We start from the raw sequence: 14,504 nt of genomic DNA, 5'->3' as shown, positions 1-14,504 counted from the left end.
GCTCCCTGGAGTTACATATTATTTGTTGCAATCATTGACAACAATGACTTCAGATCTCACTTCAGAACTCAATGCAGTGTCAAACTGGGGTTGCTTCAATGACCGGTGGCACAACGTCCTTAAGTCATCCGGCAGGACATCCAGCAACTTGTGTAAAATTGAAATATGTGTACTGGTTGATTTGTGATGGCTGAGACACAGTGAAGGAGAGAGCTCCATAGAATGCAAGCCGTGAAAACACGAAGATGCACCAGCAACCTCGACTGGACTGTTCATACGAGTACATGACAAATTGGGACAGAAAGAATTTAACAGAAATTCTAGGACTGAGTCGGAATTGAAGGGTGCAGGTTTCTGGTTTTAATGGGAGTCTTGGGTTAGTTTAGGTTTAGCAATGTACAAAGTGTTATTCGTTCGTGCAAGACTTTTTTTATTTTTTTCAATCACGTAACACGCCCACAAGTCGCCTATTTGGCAATAATTCAGTTGGGAGTGGAGACCATAAAGGTGAGCAACAGTTTGCACATGGCGCTGATATCACTAGTTGATAGTGTTCCGAGTACTCATGCTAACTGCTTACGACAGTTTATTTACAAGATTCTGTCAATAAGAGAAGACCCTGTTCAGTCGTCAAGAGATGATGACTCCCAGATGGCTTATTTGGTTCATCTAAATGGGGTTTGTGTCTGCGGCAAATGTCGAAATTTCGTGTATTTCTTACCAAAACACCTGTGGTCAAATTTAATAACATTATAGGTTGCACTGTTTCGGACCATTTTAAAATGATTCAGTTTCCTTCAGTGTCTGATATCGTTGCAATGGGACAATCGTCACCAAATAAAAATAGGCATGGGCTCTGCAGGTTCTTAATTAGTATATCTTAGTTTCACCAGACCACTGAGCTGATTAACAGCTCTCCTAAGGCTGGCCAGAAGGATTAGATATTTTTACGTGGCTAGGAACCAATTGGTTACCTAGAAACGGGACCTACAATTAATTGTGGGATCCGAATCTCATTATATCGAGAAATGAATTTCTATCACCAAAAATAAATTCCTCTGATTCCGCGTTGGCCGAGCCGAGACTCGAACTTCGGGCCACCGGATTGGTAGGCGAACCAGTTCTAATAATCTTGATAATAAAGATCCTGATAATAAAGAGAACAGGACCGAGAACTGCGCCGTAAGTGATACCTGACCTGACCTGTGCTGGTCTGGATAGTGCTCCATTAGCCGACCCTATTTGGAGGGGGCGCTTACTGCATAGTACGAAGTCATCAACTCTGTCGAAACCGTTGGCAACGTCGAGGTAAATAATGATGCTTTCGCGACTAGTCTATAATACTAATAGTTAGCTGTGAAACGCAGATCATCTTTGTATAAAGCCACAAGGTTGATTGAGGAGACATGCCTGACGATTGCTATTTCGTGAATTCCTTAAGGATCTCCACGAAGGAGAATATTGTTAGTGTTCTCTGTTGACTTTCGTGCTGGAATAGGTTGGCGCTCTTGAAATTGGTGTAGTGACAGAGATCAGTGACGTTTAGGTCGAGGAATGTGGCTGAGACTGTCTATCTTGTGGCTCTCGTTTAAGGTCGCCTGAATAGATAACTATTACGCTGATCGAAAACCATAAACTTTTTCAAGGAATGTGATAAGTGGGCCGTTTACTTTGCGTTACTTTGCGGGTGCCAATTCTAGCTTTCGCCACTTGTGTGAGACAATATAAGATTTATTTAGACAGTGAATATATGTATATATCAATTAGTACGCTATATATCAAATATGCCGTTAACAATCAGAACATTTTCTCAGCATGCAGGTCAATTTCATCATTAATATCTAAATGAAGGAAAACAAGCTTGTGCTACAACATGCATCATTTGCAATTTGTAATCACGCATTATGCTTTGGCAATGAATTCATGGAAATGGTTTGTAAATAGTTCTCTTCCTTAGATCACTTCTTTTTATGACGGAGGAGGCTTCACTGTCAGGGCATTTCAGCACTCATAAACCACCGTCACTCGCAAAATATCAGATTCATCAAGTGACTTAGTTTCATTTTCAGGATTTCACGCATTTATTTCTTGAAAAACCCTACGCGAAGTCATCATTTCATATCAACCCTTGTTCTGACTGACACTCGCAGTCACACACCCTACTCTCAATTCATTTTTGTAACGATCCTCTTGCTTGCATTCCTAACACTGCTTCTGCCGCTTGCAACAAAATTCTACGTTCAGAGAAAGATGGTCTCATAAAGGTCAGCAAATCAACAGGGTCGAGGAGACTGTACAACGTTCGAAAGTGGAACTTGTCAGGGAATGACTGAAATACAACTGTTCAAGGTATCCACGAGCATGGGGGAATATAGAGATAAGCTTGCATAATGCGTGAAATAATGAAGCGACAGCGATCTTTGGGATATGACAATTAAGGACAAATGTTTAAACCTGGAAATTACTCAAACAGATGAAAAATGAGACTGTTCCACTGTAAGATCCAAGAAATTACTTGAGCAGAAAAAAGTAAGACAAAATTACTGCTAAATTATACCATGTTAAACAGTTTTGCACACGACCTGTAAGGCTACAACAACTTTTTAAATAAAACGCAGTCTGCAACAACATGCGAATGAAACCCAAATTTCTCACAACAGGATCACGACATAATCGTATAGTAATCACATATCGCTGTTATCATCAGTAGCCTGTCATCAAAACCGTCGGCGGAACTATCACGTCATGGCCCACCTCCACCCCCTTCCAGCATTCGCCCTTTCCCTATTCCAGCATCCATTCGACCCTATCTCCCTCTTCTCTCTCAATGACATTCATGTATAAATAGACAGCAACGAAGGGTAGCTATCACGGGCAAACATAAACACGTCCAGAAGATGACCGTGACAGAGGAAACGCCCCAGGGCTTTCATCACTGCTTGGTCGATTCCGGTAGAATTCATACGGCGGATTTCCTCAACTACAATCCCACTAAAAGATGTTTAAAAAGGAGCTATGTTCTTTTTCATTTATAAACACAATGGGGAGTCTGGCAAAAAATCACTTTTCATTACCGTCAATTAAAAAAAAATACTTGAAAATTCGTTCCCACAATAAAAGTCAGTGGAATTAAATACTTGTGTGAAAATGCTCATATTCCAATCTATATTTGTCCCTTACACGAATTTGAGATTCGCCAATTGAGATCAACAACCTGAATAAATTCAAAATTAATTAAGGAAGATACATTCCTGATGCTTGTTTTGGGCCCTTATCACTGTCGGAAAACCTTTTACATGGTTTCAGTGTCTCAGAGTAGGCAACATTAACGCAGAATATTTATGTAATATCATCATGTGAGTGTGAGCGTTTTTGTACCCCAAAAATCTTATAAAAGTATAATATCTAGATAGAAGTCCAGCGTCGTTTACAAACCCCGGGTGAGGCATTTCCTGAGGTAAACAATGTCGAGAATGAGTCATTGTCGTAAAAATGCCATGAACGACAATTTCGCTTTTTGCCAAAATTATCTGACATTTTATGGAGCGAGACACTTGAGGAACAAGCAATGAATACGATCACCACCATCATCATCATCGTCGCCTCAAACGCCCCGTGACGCAAAGGGCCTGGGTGAAATTCCGCCACACATTTTTTGTGCGCGCGCTTCATCTACCCCCAAATCCTTGCCATCTCCAGCCTCCATTGTCATCCAAGTACTTCCGAGCCTTCCAAGTCTTTTTTGTGTCCACAGAAGTAAAGCTGAAACTATCACTTGCTTTTTTGAAATGCAGGAGTTGTTTGAAGGGCATGCCCAAGCCGTCTGCATCTTCATCTCTTGATGGAGACGGGATTTATCTCATCTACATAAAGATCATCGTAATTTCCTTGTGGCATTGTTTCTAACTATTCTGTCACCTGACACTTAAGTTGCTTCTTAAAAGCTTCATCCACAAATCGACAACATTTTAATATATAGTTTCACTGTCATAGAGTGACTCATGTCTGCACAGCAATACAGATCGACCAGACTTGTGTATAATCTACCTCTTGTATGTAATTTCGAGCTATCTGATTTCCAAATTTGCTCCAGCCTACCCAGTGTTCAATGAGAATTTTTTTTAGCCTTTAACTTAATTTAAATTCATGGGAACGTGTGTTGAATATCATCCTCACTAATTATTTTACATGTTCGATCTCATTAATACTTCCCCGTCTAATGAGTTTTACCTCTTCACCATACTGTCTTTTTACTTTATTTTCATTGGGCATATGATGCATCTACTAAGAAAGCTTCGCCAGTCTTGTCGTGCTGCATATATTTAAACACCACCATTTGCATTTTCTAGTCTGTCACGTTTCTCTCGTTACTCAATCTAAAACTTCTCTTCCATCTCTTAAAACTTTTTCCTTATAACATCTGTGAAAAAGGCAAACGGCAAAGGAGAAATAATATATCCTTGTAGCACCCTGCTATTAATTCAAATTCACTTGACAGACGCCATCAACATTAACTTTGCATCTACTTAATTCATGGACAACTTCAATTAGCTTTACGTATTAAATGGGGATGCCAAAAGGAAGCAAGTGCTCAGCTATGATTTCCAGCTCCAAATCATCGGGCTTTGCTCTCTCATTCCACAATCTGCAAAACAGTCTAATCAGTAAAATAAAAAAATAAAAAATAAAAAACAGTCTAATCAGTAAAATAAAAAAAAAAAATAAGTCATTTCAGTTTCAGCTTGAATCATCTCAGCAGTGATACAACCTGAACCTGGTGTTTTCCATCTCCCGGGTTTCCTTAATTATTGATTCCACTTCCAAATATGTCAATTATGAGAACATTCAAGGCTTCGTCAGTTTCTACTAAACCAATCCATTGCCCTGCACAGCGTTGTCTTTCTTCTTCTTCTTCTTCTGATGTTATTACTGACCCATCTCTCCTTTTTACCAACAGCAATAAACGTTAAAATCGGTTTAATGAAAAGTTGGTATTTCAAGATCTTTTCAAAACCTTCAGTTTCAAAACAAACTTCTTAAACAGTAATAAGATTTCAAGCATAAAAATATATTCTTTGATTTGTCTTTCCTAGAGAAGATGTGAGACTTAATCTTTTCCCTCCAAAATCTCATTTGTAAAACCGAGGAGCAAGAAACAAAACATTTTCTTTGGCGAAAAATGTTTTGAAGTCTAAAATGTAAGTCTGCTGACATAGAACAAGTGACACGAAAAACAAACTTCGATGTCCTTGCATTAACAGCCACTTTGCTTTGTAAACATCAGTGACATGAAGAGGTTTCATGACGTCACAACGGGATATGCATCAGAACAAGACACGATCTAGACGGTTGACGTATGAACCACATCCTCGCTTGACCCTGTTGCTACGCCCAGTCATGATTCATTAGCAAGAATCGAACACAAAATAAGCGGGTGGACTTAAATCAATTTCTGATATACAGTACAAAAGGGCCAGTCTTTGAAATTATCACAACTGCGCCGAAAGAAGCTATCAATATGCAATCCTACATTTCATTCTGAACCAGTCCATTATTTTCGTATATCAATTAAACAATTCCTACTATACTCAGATCTGCCACTGTTTTTCATCAGTCTTTGCGCAATGTCAAGAAATAAACCAATGAGGTGTTCGTGAGCCTCTCACAAAAATCCGTAAAGGTATACTAATAGTGATACTTTCAAAATAACAAACTCAATGGACACCTGTGAAATTGATCTGGGGTGTATGAGGCTGAAATTTAAACTGGATTTGAAAATAAACAGCAAACCTAAATCTCCGCGATATGAAAAGAGCATTTTCAAGATTTCTGTATCAAAACCAGGGCAAACCTGTCCCTAAAAATGGACACTTGACAGGAGACTGCCTATGAATTATGCTACTATTTTCCTCAGACATGTCAACTTTTTGTTTTCATTACATTTCGATGAGATGTTTCTGATCATTTTCTTCCTTCCATCAAAATGACAAATTTTAAAAATAATTCGCATTTGTTCCTCTCTTGCCTAAGAAACTATTAGTACAAGAAGCCTCCCTGCCGCTTTAATTAGTTTCTGTCTCTTGAGAGAGAGAGAGAGAGAGAGAGAGAGAGAGAGAGAGAGAGAGAGAGAGAGAGAGAGAGAGAGAGAGAGAGAGAGAGAGAGAGAGAGAGAGAGAGAGAGAGTTACCACAATAGAAAGGGAAGCAAGAATGAAAAAAAACCGATCCATTTAAATATAGTTCAAACGTTGACAATTATCGTATACCCAAAGAGCAGTAATGATAAATGGGTTTGGTAGCACAATGCCAATCAACCTGGCATAATTTGAGAGAAGAGAGAGAGAGAGGAGAGAGAGAGAGAGAGAGAGAGAGAGAGAGAGAATAAGGTAACAACTCGAATCCCTCTATAACAAACAACGGACATTAGGATACCAATCTAGAACCACACAGCAAGGAAGGCAGCATCCCGCGGCAGATAAAACAAAAACGTCCTTACGGAAGCTCAGTACATAGTAGACTAAACACAGGATCCATACAGACTGAACAGAACAAACTGCTTGTCGTCACTGCCTTTTATTATTTCATCAAAGTTATTATTACACACACACACACACACACACACACACACACACACACACACGTACATGGAGAGATCAAATGAGCTTCAATCATCTCAAAGGTAGCACACAATAACAACCTCGGGTGCGATGATGCTCACGCGATGCCCGAAAGACGCGGGCTGCATCTTCACAATGAGAATTCATAGAACTTGGCTTCATCAACCACATCAATTCTCGCTAAAGTAACGTAACAGTTGAAGTCAGTTCACAATGATATTCTTGGAATTTTTGCCCAATGAAAAGATTAAAAGTAGCGAAATGGTTGAATCCACCATTCGAAACTATGATTCTATACTATAAAACGCACATATGAAAGAAGAAAAGAAATTTCTAAAAATATTTGAAAATAATTAACAAATTAATACAAATAACAAATAAATGCAAGACTTTCACAGCGACTTTTCCTCCTCCTTTCAGACCCAAATTGACAAACAACAGATTTGGCTGCTCAGCTTCAGCAAAAAAAAAAAAAAAAAAAAAAAAAAATTGTCACATTTTTTTTATTCTCATGAAAATGAAGGGCACCCAGCAAATAATATCTCGCTGATTATAACTAACTATGAAATTTAGGTCTTGAGAACCAAGCGCCGGAACCCATCAAGATTATTCAGCGCCCTAATGAAAATAAAATATATAAATTAATATAATTAATTAGGAATAAGTGAATGGTAACAGTGGAAAAAAATTGTCGGAAACATCGTCTTTTTTGGTTTCGCTATAGGTTACCCAATCGATAGGTTTCCTTATGCTCAGGAGTATGTTTGTATGTGTACACGTGTTTCAACAACTCTAATGGGACCCAAAACAAATGCCTTATTAGAAATAGTCTCCAATAAGGATATAACTTGCCCATCACCTGCATTACTCAAGTCCAAAAGGTTCAAGTTTAGGAAATAATGTGATGTTAAATAGCCCCAAAACAATCTTGACAAAATTTAGAGCATTTAACAGTCTCGAATTGCGCAGGCTCCCCTACTACGAGCCAGCGAATGGAACCATTCTCCGCAAAGCCTTCAAGATTTCAACCAACGCTTGTTCTATGACTTCTTTCTTTCAGTGCTCACTGAAGACGAATTGCATATCAATCGTATGCTGCCAACAAAGCTGGAATACTTTTATGACAAGTTGAATGCAACGTCGCAAAATTACTTTATCTTCGATATCAATGTTTCCTAAGAAAGGTAACGAGGAAGAGCAAGTCCTTTTCTGGGATTTATTCCAACATCGACCTGAATTCCGAAGACAAAGTTATCAACTGTCAATAATCGACTTTAGTAAACCAACAGCATCAAAAAGTCAATTCTATCGACATTGTACGCCATGACTTACGCTTGTTACACTGTACATAAATCATTGCTACTTTAGAAATAACAAGAATGTAAAAACTGTCCGAAAATCTTAGTTAACATTCATACGCACAGGTAAAATAATTTGTCTAGAAAGTCGAAAGATACCGTTATCAGGGCACCGACAAACGACATCCGCGAGGGAGTGAGATAAGACATATTTTGACACCTTTCAACTAGATAAAACATCCTTCGCTTTCTCAATTTCTGATGACGTAATCTCTACGCTGGGATAACGCCTTGATTGTGAAACACAGTAAGACAATATATGAAATGCTGCTCTGACCCTTTACAAAATCGAATACTCAGGATTCATCATCCACGAAATAGCGAGTGGTGTGAAAGACCGACTTTCTTTACATTTACAAACACACACACACACACACAACGAGAGAGAGAGAGAGAGAGAGAGAGAGAGAGAGAGAGAGAGAGAGAGAAGTATCCGCTAGCTGAGTACAAGCGATAGGAAGCTTGGCTTCCGCTTGTCTCCCACACACACCGCTGTTCTTTGGGCGGGGGGTCAGGGGCTTACTCACAAACGGTGACGCTGAGTCACGCGTCTACTGAATCATCACTTAGCGTGCATTTTCATTCACTTACTCATTCTCTCGTACAACCTATACGGCAGTGACTCAAATGACCTATCCAATCCACAGTTCAGAGGAACCAGAAGTTGAAGTGAAATCATAACATGAATATTATTTCTAGTTCAAACAGGACTAAGATGAAACAGTAGCTACTACCGGAAACTACGACATACCAATGTCTTACAAGTAAATTCCAAATGAAAGGAAATTACTAAAGAGCTGTTCTTTTTTTTTTTTTTTTTTTTTTTGTTGTGTCAAAGAAAGGCTTTCACCATGAAAAATCCTCCAAAGTTTAAATAAAGACGGGCTAATATACTAGTACAGTGCCTCTAAAGTGCAAATGACCAATAGTCTCCTCTAACAAACAGAAATCTAGAGCAATCTCCGATTTCACCGTTAAAAACGCAAGAGGACATTTGCGCACAGACAAGGTTTCACTGACTGATCCAAGAAGTTCGACCTGGATATATATCTTTACTTAAGAACAACGAGGAAATTCTATTATAAAAAATGAGGTTGTAAAGCACGTGCATGAAAGGCACAATTTCAACAATCGAGACTTTACTCAAAATTTAAATCAATTTTTTACTCTTGTAAAATTTGCACAAAAAATCGTGATGAGAGTTGTCCATAATTTTCCTTTGAGCTCAGTCCATATGAAAACGTTCACATTCAGTATTCAAATATGCACCAAACTATTTCAGCGGAAAAAGAATTAACTTCGGTTTCGTATGTGAAGGGTTAGTGTACCTTGATGTAACAATGCAACATTTTCATATTGAAATTTAGTACATTAAGTAGGCATTAATTTGGATATCGGGTCAGAAAACCAGGAATAATTGAACAATCACAATTCTTAACACATGTGAAACACTACATTTCTTATGAAACCTGAGTCACTGAATATTCTAGATCATGCAAAACACAGTGCGACTCATCTCACCTGTGGCATATTGTTATATGAACTTTGACCTCTTAAGTATGACCCTGACCTTGACCTCCCTCTGTACATCGGCTTCGCTAGTGGAGTATGCACGCTGAATATCAAGTCTCTATCTTTGTATAGTCTGAAAGTCATGGGGGAAAAAAATCGAACCTCAGCGAACGAACGGACATAATGACAACCAGGCAGCCAATTTTTTTTTAAATAGAATCCCACTGGATGCCAAACCTGGGCAATTAAAATAGTTATCTGGGGAAGAATCCCTGTGACTTGAAATTCTTCGAAGAGTAGGCTGCCTGAAAGTATTTCGAAGAAAATCCAAGGTTTCATTTCTTGTCATCACAAGAGAAAAGATAAAAACAAAAGAGTAGTATTCATCGGGTTTTGTTCATACTAATTCCAAAGTTGGCGATTCCACCGATAAATGACATTAAATCGAATACGCATTCCATCTCGAACCTTTACGAACTGTCATCGATACCATTCAAAAGATAAACAACCGGACATAAGAGATTATTCATTATTTGTTTACGGCTGTTGACAAGAAAATACAATGCTAACGACTTCAGTACTGAAGGAAGGCATTACGTCATTGAAAATATTGTCGTATACACAATCACATGAAACTAACTCGAAAAATAGCCCTGCCACGCCCGCTATACAATAAACACTAGGTGTTCACACACCTAACGTATCTACCGTCTATTTAGGCTGACTAGACATCAACTGGAGAAAGCAAATATCACTGCCTACTAACGAGAGAGAGAGAGAGAGAGAGAGAGAGAGAGAGAAGGGGAGAGGAGGAGAGAAGAGAGAGAGGGAGAGGGAGAGGGAGAGGGAGAGAGAGAGAGAGAGAGAGAGAAGAGAGAGAGAAGGTTTAACACTCGTAGAAACAATGTTCCCATCTGCTGAGTGTATGTGCAGGTGCGGATGGAGTTCTTTCACGCATGGGTGGGTGATAACAACTGAGTTTATAAGGAAGTGAAATCATCCAAGATAACCTTGAATGTGTGGCCAGCTTGCCTAAAGTTTTACAGAACGAGTATCCAGCACCCATTGAAACACTCCTGTCTTTTCAGGAAGAAATTTCTCTTTCTACTGACTTCGCTTGGCATGCCTGGCAACATCTCCCATTGTAAAAATGGAAGTTCCTTCATGAGAAGTCATGAATATGATGCGAGAAATCTTTATTGCCGAATTCCTCGTATTTTGTACTTCCACTGTGTCACCGTGTGATATCATATGATATTAATTCCACACAAGAAATCAAAACTAATTGTTCACTTCTTTCAGCTATACACGTAATTGCTGTCTCGCCACATTATCTTAGGCATCTCTAACACAAACTTACCTTCATGGTCACGTTATCTAAAATTAATTCCGACTTATCACAAAGCTTTGACACATGCTCAACCAGGGAGAACATATCCCGACCGAATTAAATTAAAATAAATATATGAAATATATAGCTTTACGGAAGGCAGTTTACCTGGGTTTACAGTAAGCCAAGGCGTGAGCCTTGCCCCATAGCTGATCAAGATTTGTAAACGGAGCACTGACCTTAGATGGCAATGAATTTACTGTTCCACCCTCTTATTAAGTGTGAATTTTTTTTCTACTTGGTGGTAACATTTAAAATGTTCTTCCTAGTTACTTCTTCAAGTCAGCGTTTCATGGTGAGAGAGAGAGAGAGAGAGAGAGAGAGAGAGAGAGAGAGAGAGAGAGAGAGAGAGAGAGAGAGAGCATATCAGATTACCGTAAAAGGATACTAAAAATCTTCACAGTAATCAATCCAAAAATAAATACGACTGCGCAGGTATCCTCTCAACATGTTTCGATGTTTGACTGATTTATGTCTTAAAACTGGCGTCACAGCATTTCGATATATAGAAATGTCTAGATGTGTAACAAGGAGAGACAATCTGGAGAGCAGCAGAGATTTTCGAGGGACAATTCTCTCTAAGGAAAAGGAACTGGTAGAACTTTTTGACAGGTGAATAAAATATCCTGGACAAACGGAAGTATATCTTACATAAGAAAAATGTAAGAACCGTTCAAACATCTAGTGATTTCTAGTATGGTATTCTTCAGACAAAACACCACGCGGTACATTCGTTGTCAACCATTTTAATCACTTACCAAGTATCATTTCATTCGCATCAATCAAAGTCAAAGGTAATGGGGGAGAAAAAAAAAAAAAAAAAAAAAAAAAAAAAAAAAAAAAAAAAAAAAAAAACAATGCAGCGTGAGATATGACAGACTGGTCCCAATATCACGTGATTGATTTTCAATATTTCACTCAAGACGCCAAAGACAATTTTTGCGTTGTTATATAAATAACGTCACTAGTATATAAATCAATATCCTCATTCTCCATTGAAAATCCCTTTGGTAATATAGTTTCACAGGATGAATCTATCCTATCTTCCTTAAAATCACAAAGACAAATGACAAACCGGCTCCACCTAGAATTCCAAGCTAAACTGAAACGCTGGCTTGGAGAAGTAACTAAGAACAACCATTTTAAATGTTACCACCAAAAGACATCGTAAGATATTAGGACCGGGCCGGGAAAAAGATTCATTGGAGCAGCCATGTCAACAAGCCGGAAAGATAAGTCAAGAGAGTAACTGAAAATAAAAATCATCTCACGTGAGTTACCGTAACTAAAATGAAACATAACGGCTATGTGTATGTATGTGTGTATATATATATATATATATATATATATATATATATATATATATATATATATATATATATATATATATATATATATATATAATACATTTACAACCCCCAAATGGGCAAAATCTCTAAGGTTGTACTTGATAATAAAATAGCGACACCTGAAAATTAGGTAAATTCACGAAGACCAGGGAAACCCAAACTGAACTGAAATCATGAACAACTTATACAAAAAATCAATATTCGGACGATAAATCTCTCAAAATTATGACATAGAGCCTATAAAAAAAATAAAAAGAAGAAGCGCGCATGTACAAACACCACGATGTAACCGTAATTCTGACCCCATCACCACTAACACAGCGGTCACTATATGGTCTCAAATCGAAAATAAGAAGAACCACGACAAAACAATTTTATATCATCATCTCATCTTCCAGAGCGAATACAATACTTGCCACGGGTCACTACAGGAGCGAAAATCCCCTACTACTTACAGGATCAACGACCAAACAGCAAATGTTTACAATCGACTTCAAGTCCAGATAATACAACGTTTTCAAAAGCATCTCTAGTGCTCACCACTTGCAGACGATAAAGGATGCACTAATTATCCATACATATACACACGATGCACAGAAACGTAAGCAGCTGCTTTCTACACCCACCCTACGTTATAACACATTCGCAACCAACCTGTGCACCGACACGTACACCCAGTAGTACATTATTATAAAACAAGTCAATACACGAAAGTTTCATTCTTAATTTCACATATTTTATCAACCCCCCCTTCTGGTTTATCACATTGTGCTCCCCCTCTACTACACTTGAGCATTGACTGAAGTCTTAAAATATGTTGTTTCAAGTATGAACATCGATGCCAGTAATGTATTTATAAAACTGGATAAGTAAGTAAAACCTCCAAATTCAAGAAACAAACTCAATTCACAAAAGGCAATACATTAACCTTTAAAAAAATGGATGCTCAAGAACCATAAACATTCCACTTGATTTATATATGACAGCCTCACTGAGAATAGCTATCACTTATCCCAATTCAAATATAAATCTTTATGCATGATACGTTTTCAAGAACGACAAGAACTTAGTCTTTAATCAAGGTAAATTCCAACGCCAAAAAAAGGGTCCATTTTTGAACTGTTTCAAGTTTCCTTGCATTAATATGGAATGATAATTGAACGAGTTTCATGAACGATGACACACCTTCAGTTGAAACTCGTCGTACCTCTACTGACCTAGACAGGGAATTAGGTCCCTTGAACTTTGGTGCTTAAGGAGAGAAGAGCCAAGGTGAGCGGCACTAGCAAGCAACGTTATCCCAAAATACTTCGCTAATTAACTAATTAGTGGACATGCTATAGCTCTTCGTATTGCCAAGAAAGCAATTTCTTGGAATATTAATACAACGGATTTAGCCCAAGCAAGCACTCCAGGCAATGCGTTATCAGAGATGGCCATTCTCTCTCTCCTCTCTCTCTCTCTCTCTCTCTCTCTCTCTCGTCTCATTCTCTCTCTCTCTCTCTCTCTCTCTCTATATCTATATATTATATATATATCTATATATATATATATATATATATATATATATATATATATATATATATATATATATAAAATTGTTTATAGGCGACGATGATGGCTTGGACACGTCCTCCGCACAACCCCTGAGGGAGAATCGGAAGAGATGGTAGGCTGCCTTAGACACCAGAAGAGTGGGAAGACGTAGGACGACAACTAAGAGAAGGGATTCTCAAGGAAAATAAAGCTATGGAAAGACGTGAGTAGAGGATATTCACAGAGGCCGTTGCGCCACACGGCGTCAGAAACGTTTTGACACTGCAGGTGGGTTCGAATCCTGCGAAGAACGTTAGAATTACTTCCTGTTCTTGCATATGGATCTGAGACTTGGTTGAGTTGAATATAAAATTTGGGCCACAGGCCAAGCACTGGGGCCCATGAGGTCAATCAGCGGTGAATGGAAACTAAAAGTAAAAAGTCTGAAAGGTATAACAGGAGGGGAGAGTGGAAAGTAAGATGAAGAAAGAGTATATGAAAGGAGGTACAGTAAAAGAAACGAAAGTGGTTGCAGCTAGGAGCCGAAGGCAAGCTGCAAAGAACCTTAAGTAATGCCTACAGTGCACCGCATGAGGTCCACTGACGGCACTACCCCCCTACGGAATCTAAGACTTGGTAGCGGCAAACATAAAAAAAGTGTGGAAAATTCGAGAAGTTAATAAGGTATTGTAGTCATTACACTTAAAAGGGTCTCAGGTGAAAAATGAGCCGTAGATTCTACA

General features: G+C 38.5%; 1 protein-coding gene across 1 annotated transcript in view; it reads right to left on the bottom strand.

Annotated features, from left to right (window-relative positions):
- LOC135225756 (ras-related C3 botulinum toxin substrate 1) overlaps positions 1-14,504 on the bottom strand; it is a 266,130-nt gene that overhangs the window by 59,808 nt on the left and 191,818 nt on the right. The gene's annotated exons all lie outside the window — the stretch shown is intronic.

The sequence above is a fragment of the Macrobrachium nipponense genome, chromosome 13 (assembly GCF_015104395.2).
Source record: "Macrobrachium nipponense isolate FS-2020 chromosome 13, ASM1510439v2, whole genome shotgun sequence".
Classification (NCBI taxonomy): domain Eukaryota; kingdom Metazoa; phylum Arthropoda; class Malacostraca; order Decapoda; family Palaemonidae; genus Macrobrachium; species Macrobrachium nipponense.
The sequence above is the reverse complement of the archived record's forward strand: the minus strand, read 5'-3'. Positions and strand labels throughout refer to the sequence as shown.